Here is an 18225-nt window from a genome sequence, read left to right on the forward strand (position 1 = left end):
AAGATAGATTACTCCATTTTTAATTCTCTAAATTAGTTCCAAATCGGCAGAGTTTACTCCATCTCGGTTTAATGTGTTACCTATTGTTGTATAATTAAAAAATCAGCTTCGAATATCTAATTATAGTTCTGTTCTTCTTTATTCTCATCTGTCGCATACGAGTTGAAATTTAAAACTTCTAACGGGTCATATTGAGAGCTCTTTAATTTAAAACTAGTAGTTCAACATGGGAGTTATAACCGATATGTACATTACGGCTGAAGTAAGAATTATAAAACACTTAAAGGTTGAACCTTTTATTGTGAAAAAATGTCAAACATACGAACAATTACATTACATTGTATTTGGTTAGGTTATGTAAGTCTGATAGGCTCGTGAGCCACGCATATGTCAGTCATGATCCTTAGCAATGCCAGATAGAGTGCCGTTACGTAGTTCATGAGAATTAGTTATCTTTCAGGATACCAACGCAGCCCAAGTATCCGATTGATTCTCCAATGTTTCCTTGATGCCTTGCTCTTGACATTTCGATCTATTAGTCTCACTATGAAGGCGTTTCCCGACACCAGACTGTGACCAGTGAATTTTGCAGTCATGTTCCTAGAGTCTCTTCCATCAAAAGTACGCTAAATCAGGCGAATACGGCACGGCACGGCACGGCACAGCAATTACGCCACGATATTGGTTGAAAATTTGGCGAAAAACTGATGAAAAATTAATGCAGTATGCGACGGATTTGTGCAAAAACCAAGAGTTGTCGAGCCATAATTTCGACATAACACCCAAATAGTATTCCTTGTTGACAGATTAGCCGATCGGAAGGAATTCGGAGTGCACCACACCTCTATAATCGAAGAAAACGGCCAACATAACCTTGATTTGGAATCTGCTTCGGCTCACCTTTGTCACGATATTCGGAAGATTAATCGTCTGTTTCCAGGTCGTAAGCATACCATATTACCATACATACCGATTCAGGACTCATCGCCAGTAATAATACTTTTTATGACATTCTGGTAGTCGGGAAGCATTATATTTCACAGACGTTAACGTGACGCTGTTTTTCGAAAAAATTGAGTGATTTAGCAACCAACCCAGCTTTCAAAAAGGTTTTAACTGATTCTGCCGATATTCCAACGGTGCCAGTAAGGTCACTGACTGCTAATCGTCGATTCTCAAGCATCAATTCCTTTATTTTATTCACGTATGAGGTATTTATCCTTCCGACTACAGCCAATTTCTAAGCTGATAACAAAATAGTACGCGTTTTTTCGAAATAATAATATTAATTTTAATTTTCTGTTATTTCATTATTAACTGTTTTGTCGCGCGCATTTTATTTTTAAATTTTACATTCTTCAATTTCGATGCGGCTGCTCATTAGAGCGACACAAAATAGCAACAGCAGGCGATGCCATCATTATTTAGCGCAAAACATTTGCAAATATCTGTCGGCTATGTACGCAACTACAAGACAGTGTATGCACATACACATACATACAAATACTCGTTTGTGTGCATGTGCATTAGAACTGCACTCTTTAACCTATTTCGGCGTTTAAAAGATTTCGCGTTCGCCTCCCAATGCGTTCGCTGTCGAGATCGCCATCAAGGCAACAACAACAGCAACTACAACAATATGAAGGCACACAATGACACCACTTAAGTGATCATCAAAACGAAAGGAACGGTCAGTGCGCGAGCTGGCCACCTGTCGTTGTCTGTTTCCGCCATACGACAGCGGCCGAGATATCAACAACGAGCTGCCATAGCAACATTGGCAACAACAACAATGTGTTTTAGCCAAAATAGCGGTAAAATCGCTTATATTTGTTGGCACAGTTATAGGAAGAAACGGAAAATTTCTATCTTTCAAAGTCCTGCTAAAATTTCAAAATGATCTTATTCGGAGGTTTAAAAAAAATTTGCAGTTTTAACTCCTTAATGGACGAATATTACGTATGCTGCACGGGGTACTGAAAATACTGTGTATTGACATATTCTGGTAAAACATAAGTAAGATTTCAACTTATATAGACGCCTAGAGGTAACGGCAACACACCGACTTTCAACCTGAGATTAGTCTAAGCCTGCGACGGCACTTGCACCATAATTGATGAATTTCCTCCCTTCTCTCTCCCTTTTTTACAATTTTCATTTAAAATACGGGGTCCGATTATAACGGCCCTATAACCAAGAACTTTAAGAACTATGTTCCAGAACCTTTTTCTCAGAAATTAACTCACACTTAGTTTTATTATGATTCGATTAAATGCCACTCTCCGCTGTTCCCGTTTCGGCCCACTGTGAGCGTCATTGCGCCTCATTAGTCATTCCACCTGAGTTGCTGCACTTACAGTGTTTATGTTTATTTATGGCCGTTCCGAAATATTAACAAGTGCGAATGTGGGAACACGAATATCTATCGGATACACCCCAATTGCCAACATTAAACATTTATACACTCGATCATCAATAAAATAACATCATCATCATCGACGAAATTCTCGAATGAGACGAGCACATTAATAACTACAACAACAACAAGTATTTTGGTTTTTGTTTTTGTTTTTGTATGAACAGTCGAACGTTCTTGCCGCCGCATTGGTGCATGGGAACGTAGATTGTGAAAAAAAAGAAATAAACAATGAAAACATCAATTAATTTCAGAATTTTTTATTCGCTGAAAGCAAATTTCACACAAAAACACAAACACCACAGTTCTTCATTAGTTATAATTGAGTTGGAAAGAGTGGGAAATAAATTTAAAAAAAATAAAACTTATGCACGCGCCAAATATTATTAATTGTGTGTTTTATTATACTATATGTATATATGTGTACATATTTATAAGCATATAATAATAAACAATTTGGAAAAGAAAAACTGCTAATGACACGTTTGTTTACATATCATTGTGAAAAAAATTTAAATATCAAAAAAAGAACATTAAAAATACAAATATTTTTTCTTCGGAAACTAACACTGTGATGTTAGAGTCTTTTTCTTGTTAATTCTGGGTTGCTAAAATCGAAAATCATTTTGAAAATTTTTTAACACTTAGGATTTTATGCGTTGTAATTAATAGTTGTCTATCAAGCGTACTGTATGAAAGAATAAAGCGCGCCGTCAACAAACTGATAGCACATGAAAAATCAGCAACTGACCAGAATCACCATTCGTCTCATCTTGCATAAACCCCATGAAAATAGGATCGAGGCAGAACATCTCTTCGTCCATTTCAAAGCTGCTTTCGGCAGCATGAAAAGGAGCTGCCTTTATGCCGCTATGTCTGAATTTCGTATCGCCGAAAAACTAATATGGCTGTGTAAACTGATGTTGAGCAATATCAAAAGCACCGTCAGGATCGATGATGACCTCTCCGAGCCGTTCGATACCAAACGAGGTTTCAGACAAACCGACTCCATTCGGGCAACTTCTTCAATCTACTGATAGAGAAAATAATTTGAGCTGCAGATCTGAATAAAGAAGGTACAATCTTTTATACGAGTGCACAGCTGCTGGCATATGCCGATGATATTGATGTCATTGGCCTCAATATCCGCGCCGTTAGTTCTGCTTACTCCAGACTGCATAAGGAAGCGAAGCAAATGGTAGTGAATGAGAGCAAGACAAAGTATCTCCTGTCACTATTGATAGTCATAACTTCGAAGTCGTAGATAATTTTGTATATCTTGAAACCAGCATTAACACCAACAACAACATCAGCATCGAAATCTATCTCAGAATAACTTTTGCCAATAGGTGCTACTTCGGACTGAGTAGGTAATTGAGAAGTAAAGTCCTCTCTCGACGAACAAGGACCAAATTTTACAAGCCACTCATCATTCCCGTCCTGCAGAGAGAGGAATGACGAGGACAACATCTCATGTAACGGCGTTACGAGTTTTCTAGAGATAGGTTCTGCGGAAGATTTATGGTCCTTTGCGTATTAGCAACGGCGAGTACCGAAACCGATGAAACGATGAGCTATACAGATATACGAGTACAAGTAAGAGACAGCGCCTACGTTGGCTAGGTCATGTAGTCCGAATGGATAAAAACACTCCAGCTCTGAGAGTATTCCACGCAGTATCCGCCGGGGGAAGCAGAGGAAGACCTTCACTCCGTTGGAAAGACCAGGTGGAGAGGGACCCGGCTGCACTTGGAACCAAAGAACAAAAAGGAAGAACGATTGGCGCTCTGTTGTAAACTCACCTACAACCACGTAAGCAGTGTCTACGCCAATGAAGAAAAAGAAGTCGAGCCACTAACATTTACTAACAGGATGAAAATAGCTATACGTGATGGGTATATTTTGAACTCAAATTCGTATTAGACACCTCAAGTGCCCCACAGACCGCTTAGCATATCAAACGCAAATGTTTCCTTCATATTTGTTGAATAGTGGTATACTTGCATTCCTGTGCGGCTAACATAAAAAAATTAAATGGAATTTAATGCAAAATTTATAGTAAATAACCTGAATATATGCTGACTCGACAGAATACATAGTTTAAAATTTTTTTTTTTTACTAAATTTTATAAAGTTTCTAATTTTATACTTTCTTTTGTTTCTTATAAGATAACTGTATATAGTGCACTCTGAAAAACTGCAGATTTCCAAGCATACAATTTTTTTTTTACTGAAATCTTCAATCACTTTGGAGACCTTTTATTTATTTTCTAGAGTAACACTTGCAATTCTGACAAAAGCGTTTTATGTGAAGAGGCATTTACCATTATAAATAAATAAATAAAACCAGTATATTAAAACTTTGGGTTCACTTGATTCTAAAGTCGATCTCCAGGAAGCACCTCCAACTAAGCGTGTGGAAGTGAGGAAGATTTTTCTGCTTAAAACAAAAGAAAAAAGTTTAAACTCGGTTGCCTCAAGGCTTTAGAATGCAACATACTCCCTACTAGAACTTGATTTTAATTGGTCAGCGGCATGATCGAATCACTGATCTGAATAATTTCGTCGGAAATTACACAATTGTTACATTTTGCGAAGATATCTCTTCAAAATCGACTTGGCTCATCAAGCTGCTCGTTTATTATTATTTGTTATAGGGTCTCAGCATTTATTTCTGGGTGCTACAGATTTCCTGGCAAACCTAATAAAAATTAATATAGGATCATTATATAAGCTGCTGTGGAGAAATAGAGGTAATAGTTGGAATACCAGCCAATATTTTAATTTTTTGACGGCCCAAGAAAATTTCGTTTTTATGACAAAATTTCCACTTCAAAGTCGCTTAAAAAATCGAAATTAAGCAAAACAAATTTATTTAAACAATTTATGTAAAATTTGAATTCGATTGGTCAAGCCTTTTTGTAGAAATTTTTCTCACTGACTCTGAAAACAACTAAAAACGCGTTTGGAGCTTTGAGAGTCGATTACAATAACTTAAAAATTTTACAAATATACTTGCATGTACATTCGATATATGTATGTGCAAAACGAAAAACTGATTTTTGAAATTCGCAAGTGGGAATTATATCCAAGTCGCATTTATTTTTGTCACAGGAAAGGTTCACATAAAATTCAACTGCTACTTTGAGACTTAAAATATAAGGACCCCTAAACTTTTCAAATAATAACACAAATATCAATCTGACTTCTGCAAAACATTTTACAAATTCAAGAATCAGATGCACTATATTATAAAAGAAACGAACAAACTTTCTTGGTAATTGTAAGCAAAGCCTTTCCATACTTTCATGCCTTTCATGAAACTGTCGCATCTCCAACTCCCATTCTTGGGCAATTGCTTATATATTTGAAATAATAAAAATAATAGAATTTAAAATCAAAAAGCAGCCAAGTACTGCTATTCTCAATTACGCGAAGTACTCGTACTTATGTTGGCATAAAATACAAAATTTGTCCTAAAGTTCAATGGAAATAATTCATGTCTACATTAATGAAGTAATTATGGCAGAGCAAAGAGTCTGTAGCTGGCCTTAATTGAGCCGAACATAAATAAAAGAGTCATTGTAATGAGTGCTCAGCAGTAATGCACGTTGCACCGCATGTAAATCAACGAAATTAATTTGCCAACAAAGTGCTGAACGCGCAGAAAAAATAAAAGATGAGAAAGAAGCAAAACAAAGTAACGTGACATTCGCTCATGGCAATCAAAGTGAAATCCAAACAAATCAATGAGTAGTGCAAATTAGCAAACGAGCCCACTCATTTCGCCTTTGGGGCGCTTCCAATCAATCGCCATGCTGAATGAGGATAAACAAACAAATCGAATGTAGAAATCGAAGAGGAAATTTTAAGCACGACATACAAAACGTTGTAAATACATGCATATACTTATATATATATATACATTGTATGGTGTACATATATTTTGTAAGGGTGAACTTTTATTAGCGCACATTTTCGCAAAAGTCATTAACACGTGCTTTGAAACTCGCATTATTAAAGCAGTTAAGTAGCGAGAAAGTATTAGATCTCTCTTGCGAGGAAATATGTGATTTGGATAGTAATTATGTCGTAAAGTGTTATAAAATTAAAAAGTAATTTATTTATTTTAAGTGGAAAAAGTAATATAAATTTTGAAAAGGCTTGCTAAGTTATATGAGAACTCATAATAATCTCTCTTCAGATGAGAATTTGATAATCAAATTGAGCTTATATTAAGCGCTGTAGTCTTACGTTGAGGTTAAGGGGCTCATTTAGGATGAAATTTTTATAAAATCTATTTTATTTCTTTAAAACTAAAATATTAAAATTTTAATTTGGCATTTCAACTATTATTAAAGTTAGAGTTCTCTGAAATGTAACCGCCCAGTTCAATAAGCTCCATCAGTTTATTTTCAAACGCGTTTTCCTCGAAAAAGCATTTTTTCGAATTTGCTACGGTGATTACTCGGAAGTATGTATATGAACCGATCACAAAATTCCGTTCCCACGACAGTCGGGTCTACGTAACCGGAACGGACCCAGGTTTTCATCCGGCCAAGGACTGTCAACTTGCAGAACTCTGCCGCTACAACCACAACAACAACAACAACAATCACTATCAATTTTGATTTGCTTATTGTGTTTATAAGTAGTTCTCTATACAATGACATACCAATATTTTTGATCGAATTTTGACAGCCAAAAAATTTGGGTAAAATTCAACTTTTTTTTAAATCGCCGGTATTTTCTCATTTTTTTTTTTTTAATCGCCGATATTTTCAAAATTTTTGTTTTTTTCGATCATAGGTTACTGCGGGCACAATATCTTCGAGTGACAATTTTATTTTAGCTGCAGTCCAGATACCAGTAGAAAACCGGAATCACTGCAGCTGTGGAAGATATTTTTTAGGGCAATGAGGGATTACGTATAACTCGAAAAATATTTAATTTTCATCTTTAACAATTTTCTTATAATGTGTATAAAGAAACCCTTGGTATTTTAAGGACTTCATAAAGCCCCAAAACTCCTTCAACATCATTCGCGCCAATAACCTCGAAAAGCATAGAACTGTCATGGACGAAAATTATGTTAGACTTTTGAGAAGTTTTAAGCGGTAACTAAGCGGCCACCCTAACGTGCACACACACACCAGGGAGGTACATAGGTATTTACAAGATGCGACTTGCAACAACAATTGGCGCGAAATAAATAAAAATAAATACATTTTTGCCACACTTGTCGTTTTATTTTTGTTTTTGTTTTTATTTAATTTTCATTTCTTTCGCTTTTTCATACGTTTTCTAACACGCGCATTAAAATAGCACTTGGCGACATAAAAGTCGCGCATACGCCCCGACGTCCGCTGCACACCAGCAACTACACCCGCGCACTTAAGCTGGCGTGGCGAAGAGGAATGCGTTGCGCGGCCAGCAAGGGGACGCGGGTGGACGGCGGGTGTGCGAAATTTGTCATTAAAAACTGAATTATGCCTAATAAATTTTTGAATAGCAATAAAATTGGATGCAAAACAGACAGTGCGAAAATAAACAGCACGAAACGAAACGTACGAAAAACAACAATAAATTGACGCAAATGTGTGTAAACAAAACAAACGAAAGGCAACGCAACGGAACGTAGCGTAAACGCCAACAATGAGCAAAAGAAGCGAGTAGCTGAGGGCGTTGTTGTTGCAGGAGAGAAAAGGCGCGTTTGCACGCTCACTTACCTTCGATTTCTGATGCATTGGCTGCTGAAGCGAACGGCACAACGGCTGCCACTGGCTCTGTCGCTGTCGCTGTTGCTGTTGCTGTCGCCGTCACTGCCACGCTTGCTGCGCTGGCGCCTACACGAGCGCCGCCGCTATTGGCGTCAATTCACGCGCCGCCGAGCACAGCTGTGGCTGCGGCTGCGGCATCTATCGAACGCTATTGGCAGAGCGCTGCTGCTGGGTGCCGCCTGCTCCTGACGTCAGTGCTGACGTTGCGCTGATCGTGCGCGTTTGTATATGCGCTTATAGGTGTGTGTGTGTGTTTGTGTGATTTTATATGCCACGTCGTTGTTGATTCAATTTCGTATCAAACGACGTTTTAATATTTATTTAATGCTCAGCTGCTTCCGCTTTACCGCTTGGCATGCCGCCACCGTTAGCTGTCTTGCTCTTTTATTATAATTATTATTAATTTTTTAATTATTTTCCTGCTCGGCTCTATTCCTTTACTGCTTGGTCAACGTTTTAATTGCTCACCACAGCCTTGTTGTTGTTGTTGTGTGCTTTTGGCGCACCAATTACAGTAGCCGCGCGCTGGACGCGGCCTCTGCTGCAGCTGACAGCTCGCAGGAAAGTGTCACAGCCACTGTTAACCCTTTTGGCCACACGCGCGCAGGCAGTTATTATTGTTGTTGTATGAACTGTGTGCTTGGGTGGGCGCGGTCGCCACTGCCTTCCAGTTGACTTAATTTGGCTGCTGTTTACTCTTCGTCGTCTTCTTCTCCTTCTTTTTTTCCTCCTTGTTTTCCTTGCGTTTGTGGCGTTATGTTTACACGCACACACAGCTACTTATATATGTGTGTGTAAAAGCCCTTGCGTTGTTTGTGTGTTTGCCTGTTTGTGTATGGGCCTATGAATTTTAATTAGGTACGTTCAGCGTGTTTTCTCGGCAGCTCAATTGAGTGCGTGGAGTGCGTTGTTTGGATTGAAATTGCTGCCTCCCCGCCAGCCAGCCTGCCAGCCAGCGTGTGTGTCGCTCTGTGCGTTGCGTTGCGTTGTTTAGTTTTGTGTTTGTTTTTGCTTTTATTCGCTTATTTTTGTTTTATATCATTACAGTGTGTTGTTGTAGCTACAGTACACTTTGTTTTTATACAATTTCAGCATTGTTTATAATAATTTGCCGTTATTTTGCCAATGGCGGCTCTGCTCAGTGTTGCCGCCCGGCCTTTCAACACTTTGTGGCAATTAAATACTCGTTCATTTGTCACTTTCTGCGATGTGTAATAATTTTATTGGCTTTTCGCTAGTTTATGGTTTTGTAGGTGAGTGTTTTAATTATTTTTTAGATTTTTTTTGTCTATTTTTTATTTAATTCAATTTGCATTCATTCAGTCTGATTATTTGTGTATTTAATTTTTTGTTTTTGTTTTTGTTGCACGCACTCTGTTTTTGATTGATTTATTTATGAATGTGAGCTTAACATTCGTATTGGCTCGTTTACTTTAAAAATACACATACATATATATAACTATTTTAAAAGTTAGTTGAAATACTTTGCTGCTGCCTTCGCATCGTTTGATAGTTTCAAATTGGCTTATAATATACTATAATTATTTGTTTTTATTTTTTGCTTTTGTTTTTGGTTTTTTTTTTTTACTTTTTGTAATGTAAAGAGGACGGTCGTTTATTTCGAGTAAAATTACGTTAGTCTAGGCTTAAAATGTACAATAAAAAGTTTAAAAATTAGACACACGCCATTGCTCTGTACCCTGCGTCACTGCGCCCCTCTGCCGCCTAAGTTGCTTAATTTACGGTTAAAAGTTTTCGCTAAGACCAAACACAGTCGTTAAGTTAAGTTCGTTAAGTTCCGTTCACATTTAACCTCAAAGCACGCCTTCAACTGTTGAGATTGAGAGATACCGTTAGATTTTATTTTGACTTCTTTAATATGCCGTTGTTTAAAGAGTTAAGTTGTTGTATTTGTATTACCTCAGCACCTGTTAATTACTAAATATATAATTTATTAGTTATTTCGGGTAATAATTCTCTTGTAAAACGCACACACACACACACAAAAACTGCAATGCATATTTTAATAAATTGCTTTTTTACCGTAATTTCATTTGCCAGCAACTTTTTTGTGGCAGCAATGTGTTTTACTATGCGCTCTGCACAATATGCTTTCATGCGTGTTTATTGTGCACACGCACACACATACACTAACGTACACATGCCTGTGCAACTGCGGCGTGATTATGTTAGTTTTGCTCTTATTATAATTTTATTAATTAAAATTTTCAATTAATGCTCTCCATAATAATCTATATTATTTTATATTTTAATTTATTATGCTTTATAACGGTTATATTTGTATGCATATAGTGTTTTGTTTGTTTTAAATTTTAAACTTTAAGTCGCACCTAAAATTTCACAACCACACGACGTGAGAGTACTCGGGAAGGGGAGGATTTGGAGTACGAATAGTTGTTTTTGCCAACGCTGTCGCTCGCTCTGCCTCGGCTGCAGCCCTCGGCTGTGTTTACTTTTTCAACTTCAACTTCAACGTTTTTGTTTTTGTTTTTGTTGCTGTATGCATATTCTCCCATTTGCTTCTGGTAATTTTTGCTTATCACCACTATTCTGTTAGTTTACACTGCCTTGCGGGCTGGTCCATCATTTCGGTTTGCTTTTGCTGAGCGCGCTTTACATACATACATACATATGTGCTTCATTATAGATGGTTTTTGTTAAATTGCTAAATTTGTGTTACAACCAAGTTGAATATGCAAGGTTTGTATTGTCTTGAACAAATTGATTTTCTTGGGTTTGACAGTAGTGCGTTCACTTTTTTATTGGTTGCCCGTTTTCACCTACTGAAGGTTAAATATTTTACTAAAAAATTAGTTATGAATTTTTTTTTCCAAAAGCATCCATTTAATATTTAGAAAACGAAAAACACATATTTATAGTCGTTGTGTCACTTGTGTCATTTCCAGCTTAGGCTGAGTGCAGAATGCAGCAAAGAGCAAAGAGTAGCGCAACAAAAAAAAAACATGTCACTTAATATTAAACCGTTTGAATTGTTCATAATTTATAAAAACTGGCGACTAAATTGTTTAGAAAATCTGTGTGATATATTTATCAGAAGTAAAAAAATTGCTTATGTCGAGTATGAGCACAACAAGGTGATAAAAAATTCTATAATAATTCCAATAAGAGGCAGCAAAGCGAAATCTAAGAGTATTAATTATAATAGAAAAAATATCGATACTAAATTTAAGTTCAATATCAATTTTGGAAATCATATAATTTCTACTATACAAGATTTATTTTCTCGAAACGAAAATTATACGTCAAAACACTATAATGGATGATTTCCTTTGATTTCAGTTCAAGCAATTCAAACATAAATCACAGCAAACACGTACAGAATAAACACAAAAATTCAATCAGATGATTTGTTTTCCAGTAACCATTGTACTCAATTAAGAAAAACACGTTTAAAGAAAAATTGATAGCGCTATTTGAACTAAGCAGCTACACTTTAGACTGCTGTAACTCAAAAACTATTTGAGATATCGACTTATCCTGTAGTCGGAAAGCAATTCACCAATCGTGCTTTAACTTTGCTTAGAAATTCAAATGATCTTTCGAAATGGATCTTTGACTGTTATTAGCCGATTCTCAAGCACCAATTCCTTTATTTTATTGACGTGTAGAACATCTGTTGATGTTGATGGCCGTCCTGGAAGTGTTTCGTCGTCAACACTTTCTCGACCCTCTTTGAATAGTTGGTACCAATCAAAACCGTTTCGGTACCAAAAATTTGATTCCGCACACAAAATTGAGTGGAACTTCTTTGTTCAGTAATTTCGCTTATCGTAAATATCGCTGAATGCACTTCATGTACTTCAGAAAGACAAGCGTATACCAAACACTAATGATTCTTTTGTCTGAAATTCGGCTCAGATCTCTCTGACAATCATACTAACCTAGAAAAAAATATTTCGATGAATGGGTTTTCTTGCAAAATTTAAACTAAAAAGTCTTACTATTTTTTGCCACAATAGTATAAAGCATCGAATAAAAATCAGAAATAACAAGTATGCAGTGTATGGCGAGTTTCGCCCGATTTAATTCACTCTAAGCACAAATATGCACCGTTATAAGGAAAACACGTTCTCTAAATTTTATTAAGATAACTCACTTATGAGCCGATATGTGCGGTATATAGTCACCCGGATGTTTGAAGATCGGTAAAAAGTCTATAAGGGACTGGGGTCTAAATATTCGGCCATAAGGTGACATAGCCTTGACAGACGGCAGCGTTAATCCGGATTAACTGCGCACTTAATCAGATCCAAATTTGTAGGTGACAGACGGCAGCTATGAGAGTTTGAAACTCTCGTAAACAGCTGATAGTCCTTTTTATAATATGTTCAATGAAAATGGATAGACGATAAACATTGCGATTGTTAGCCGCCACATAGTTACAAACCTACTTCTCCTGAATTAATCCGGATTAATGCAGTTAATCCAGATTAACGCTGCCGTCTGCCAATGTTATAAAATTTGTACCACTTATTTTTGGTAACTTACTCGCAGGTGGTACATTTTTTAAACCACAAACATTTTAATTTATTCCAAGTGACGGCCAGGCTTAAAATGTATACCAAATATTATAACGGATTAATGGCGCCATTACATTAAATTTTCAGGTGTAGTTTCTCTGTTTCTACCCGTTTTGTCGTTAATTTCACGTGATTCTTCTGAAAGTTGTACATGTAAATGGAATACGGTATGAAAAAGTGCAGAAAATATTTTTCTAATAATATAGTATTTGAGAAAAATTATTTTTTTACTTTGGAGAATACTGTATTTATTAATTTTAAAAATTGTGTGGAAGTGCTACGCTTATGAGGAGTAATTTTTGTAGTGTTACTCATTTTAAACCACCGCGAATTATGTACTGAAAAATATTTTATTAATTTTTTGGACAGATATACGTAGTATAGACAAGTGCCAAAAAGACCTGAGTGATGCGGAAATCAGTGAATTCTTTGACGAATTTGAAGAATTGAGATTGCATTGTGCTGAAATTCACTCCGACTTAGATTCAATTGAGGGCAATTCCGAAGATTCTGCTCATTCCATTTCCGATGCATTTGATTCCGACGAGGACATACCATTGTTCTATTTACTTCGTCAAGCAGCTTTAGAAGAGAGTAATTTTGATGTTGAATATATGGAGACACCAGATTAGAATATTTTTTCTACTATTTGATTATTTGCATAGTTAATTCATAAATTCAGTATAATTTAATTTTTTAATAATAATAATAAGGGAGGGTTCCCTAAAGAGTTAGAAAAGTTCTGCAATCTTTGTCGCTCAAAGAGTTAAAGGCATTATTTGTGCAAAATGTTATCCCGTTGCATAAATTGCTTCTTGATTTGTACGCTCTAAGGAAAGGTTCAGATGGAATTTAAAATGGTACCAAAATGGAAGTAGGCGTGGCTGAAGTCCGATTTCGCCCATTTTCACATGATGAACAATACACAATAAATGAAATCGGACATATGTGCTCATAACTCCGAAACTGTCATACAAAATAAAGGCGATTTTTTGAAATTCATAAATGGTTCTAACCCCTTAAGCAAGAGGTTATGAAGCTATGGGACCATCGTAAAAACGTGATAAGTAAAACACGTTTCTGATAACGCTCCATCGCTTCAATACAACAAGTCAAGTTAGACAGAAAGAAAAATTTTTAATATATTCTAGTAAGATAGCGCTAAGATAAACACAAAACTTCCGACAAAGAATTTTTAAAAGTTCAATCCCACGAAAATCGAATTTAGGTAACCCGACAGAACCCAGCCAAGTACTAAAATCTCTGCCACTTTCTTCCCAAAATATTTACGATCTCGACAGTGAACCAGCTGCTGCTCTAAGCAATTTTACTCTGCATTCTCTAATAACTCTCAAATGAAGTACATATGAAGGAAGTCATAAGTTAGGTCCTCTGTGATATTGATGCAGTTATAGCGCAATAAATAAGGCGAAGCATAAGGAAAAACAAAATATGCAAAATTTATTGCTTAGCTTTGCTATTATGGTATTATTATTTTATTCATCAAAGGCAGCAGGTCTTAACAGGCAGTAACAAGACTGCCTGTCGCCTTAAGGTATGCAATATTTTTTGCGCACAGCTCGTTTTTTTATGCTGTGCTTGCGTTTCTAACGCGGTATTTAAGCGAGGGGATTGAATTAGTTCTTTTTCGCAATTTGCTGTGTTCCTTTGAGAAATGTGAGAATTTTATTTTTAAGCACGTTTTTTTGTTAAAATTTACAGCTCTCAACATTTGCTTCGTTTGAGGAAGCGTTTTTAATCCAATCAACTATTTATGGCTTCTCTTCAAGCACTCTTCAACATCACTTCAATTAATAGCAATTTCACACATACATTTTACAACAAAAACAACACACACACAACAGCCGCTTCGGTGCTGTTTTACCAGCTGCCTGGCTTGAAAAGAAAGCGAAAAAGTTTCGTTTGGGTGTATATGTTTACATTTGATTTCCACATGATTCCCCATTTCAGCAACTCAACAACATTTGTTTATCGTTTTTGTTGCTGCTAACTACCGTTTTTTGCCAGTTGTTCGTACTTGAAGTTTCATTGTTGCCAAAGAATTTCTAACTGTGGCAGCTGTTTTGTTTCTGCGAACGCACGCAATTTCAGCTACACATATATGCATACTAATGTGAGTGTATATATATATATACATATATATATGTATGTATATATGTGTGTATATGTTCACAGCATCCCTAGCTCAGCGCAAAAAACTGTACTTCAGCGCGTTTACAGAGTACACATCGAATTGCGCTAAAAGCCGAAGGCTAGCAAAGCAATCGATAAAATATACTATATCACACACACACACACATACACATACAAATGTGTGTTAACATTTCGCTTATATTATTTATATGCGCAAGTCCTTGCATGCGTGTGAGTGTGCGTGCATTTGCAGCAGCTGCCCCAACCCAAACGGCCTAGACACAACAGCGCCCGCCTCTTCTCAAATTACTCCCAAAGCACAGCTTAACAAACGAAAACAACAAGAACAGCTATTATATCGCACGCGCACACACATGCACACGCACGCGCTGAGCACTCAACACACAATCATGTACTTAAGAGCCTCCTCCACCTCTGCTGCCTCCGCCAGTGTTGCGCCAGCCTTGCCTGAAACTCCAATATCGCAGGCCCAGGCGCCCCGTGTTGCCGTTGAAACTGGGCGCCGATAGGCACTCGAGCGCATGGTGTGGCGCAAAAGTCTAATGTATGTATGTATGTGCCTGTGTATATGTAAAGGCCTACACCAAGGCACAAAACTACAAAGCTCCACATGCTTATCTTTTGGGCGCGCGCATGTATGTGTGTGTGTGTGTGTATGTAAACTTATTTGTAAGTTGAGTTTGCTTATTCTTCGTTTTACATTTACTATTGCTCAGCAGTTTTTTTGTGAAAATATATTTTATTGCGACTGCTCCCTTGTACGCATGGATTATTTGGTTTTTCCGCTCTTTCTCGCTTTCTTCCTACTATTTTCGTTCATTAAATCATTGGAGTAAATTTAATTTTTCCTCTAAACATCGCACCCTCACCGACAATCTCACGCGTTTGTGGGTTTCGGGAAAAAACAATTAAAAGTTAGCTGCCACCAAGGCAGCAATGAACGTTCTCCTCCGGTACTTTGCCCGCGAGCTGTGGTAATGATAGCGGCAGATCTAACGGTATTTATTGTAAGCAAAGCAAGGCACCAAACGGCATTTCTTCACGCACAGCACAATTTTATGTCGTAAACTAATTTGCACAACTTTCGAAATAATTTTGTATTCCAGCAAATTTCACGGCGCGGCGTATTTTCGAAAATTATGCCGTTATATGTACATATATATATGTATATATGTATAATTACGCTGCTGTATGTTGCACTACTTTGCTTATGTTTATGAAATTTAAAAATGGATATTCATATTAATATGTCTTTATTTTCTTAGATAAACGTCACAGACAAAATAACTCAATTTCAGGGGAGATGCCATACGTCTAGATTTTTGAATATTTCTGCTTTCACATCATAAATTACTGCCAAGAGGGTCAACATCTTAAGCTTGACTCTAAAGTCAGTTTTTAAATACTGTTCTCTTACAAGTTTTTCAAAACCAAGTTAAGATGTTTTGTAACAGGAGTATATCTTTTAAAGAGTTATATGCAGACAGAATTTTCAAAAAAATCAATTTATTTAATTTATTTTCTTAATTTACATATATTTAAGAATACACACAGAAAAATTCATATCGTTCCGGTGAATATTTTCGAAGTTACACGCAAATTTGGAAAGCCGTTTCAGAGTGCTTGGAAGTACAAGACAAAACTTTAAACGCCTTTTTCTCAAAATGGTGGTTTCAAAATCGGTGACAAACATTACTCAAAAACGGCTAAGCTGATTAGTCTCAAACTTTAACACCATTCTTATATATTTTTTTATATGTATACATATATATATATTTTTTTTCACCATAAACATCTTTTTTTGAGGGGAGCTCCCGAGATCAGCTTCCAAACAAATTTTTACTAATACTAAGTCTCAAAATATAGTTAAAAAGATACCATAATATGTGTACAAATTTTCGATCAATATATATTAATTACAAGTATTCTAAGAAAAAATTTTGAAAAATTTGCTCTTTTCGGCCTTGTAACTGTATATAACTCTTTAAGGCGACCGAGTTGCGAAAACTGGAGTCGTGAATGAAAAAATATACTCATTGTTTTTTAAACTCATACGCTAATTTTCTCATTTGGAATTTCAAAATATAATTTGGCATTCGAAAAGTTTTGAAAACATGCACCATAAGAATATTAAATGAAAATATCGCCACTTTAGCAAACAAAATCTGAAATATATTTTAGAAGCTGCAATTACTTTCACATTCCACATAACTAATCCCTTAATTTTGAGATATCGATGTGAAATTTCGCACATGTTCTTTCTCTCACCAAGACGCTGCTCATTTGTCGAAACCGCTAATATCGGACCACTTTATCTTATAGCTGCCATACAAACTGAACGATGAATATCAAGTCCTTCTATGAAAAGCTTTTTAATTAATCAAATATGTTTCATGAAATTTGGCGCATATTACCTGGTCCAAAGCAGCGCTTTGATCTTCGAAAACATTGCTTCGATCCGGAGCACTCTAGCATATAGCTGCCATACAAACTGAACAATCAAAATTAAGATAAAGATTTTTTATATGCGTTTAAACTATAATCAAATGCAGCTGTGAGGGGATATTTTAGCTTCTATGCAGCCGTAGTAAATATTTTTTTCTTATTTTACAACGCAAAATCATGACATTAAAACTTTTTTGACAAACTTTCATTTGAATACGTCCAAAATGGGAATTGCGGCAAACCTACTTGCATTTCTGTGTATTAAAAATTATTGCCATATCAATAAAAATATGTACAAAGTAATATAATATTTTAAGGTCAACAGCATTGCCGAATATCACGCATTTCGCCTGGCAATGAACAGCGGGTGCACCACTGCGTATGAGTGACTTCAGCTGAATACAAAGAATTTTTTGATTTGCGCTACACCCATTTATGCGCCCAAACGTATTTTGCCAAACGTATTTATTGCAACAGTATCAGCTTATGATCACAATAGAGTGAAGAATTTGTAAACTATTAACTTGAATTTGTTCGATCATTAATAAAATTGTGCGGCTTCCTGAGCATTTGCTACAGACAAATTTATATTGCAGCAAATCGTTGAACATTAATGTATGATATTATTATAAGCATACTACAAATTGAGCACTTTAGTAAATATTTGTGCTACGTAAAAGTTCTTGCTATGTGATGGTGTAGGTCGAAAAAATAATGAGTTTGAATTTTGATGAAAACTTAATTTTGCAAATAAATTGGTGTTCCAATAAATATTTAGCGAATATAAAACCATTTTTCATCGCATTAAAATGCCTCTAAAGTGACGCAAATCTCGAGCAATGTTTAT

At 36.1% G+C, this 18225-nt stretch overlaps 1 protein-coding gene across 2 annotated transcripts in view; it reads right to left on the bottom strand.

Annotated features, from left to right (window-relative positions):
* Nucleotides 1-18225, bottom strand: part of LOC126757255 (serine-rich adhesin for platelets) — a 112135-nt gene that overhangs the window by 55437 nt on the left and 38473 nt on the right. For both annotated transcript variants that reach the window (XM_050471035.1, XM_050471026.1), the window contains exon 2: nt 8146-11000. The gene's annotated coding sequence lies outside the window, so the exon portion shown is untranslated. The remainder of the gene's footprint in view (nt 1-8145; nt 11001-18225) is intronic.

Source organism: Bactrocera neohumeralis, chromosome 2 (genome assembly GCF_024586455.1).
Source record: "Bactrocera neohumeralis isolate Rockhampton chromosome 2, APGP_CSIRO_Bneo_wtdbg2-racon-allhic-juicebox.fasta_v2, whole genome shotgun sequence".
Lineage (NCBI taxonomy): Eukaryota > Metazoa > Arthropoda > Insecta > Diptera > Tephritidae > Bactrocera > Bactrocera neohumeralis.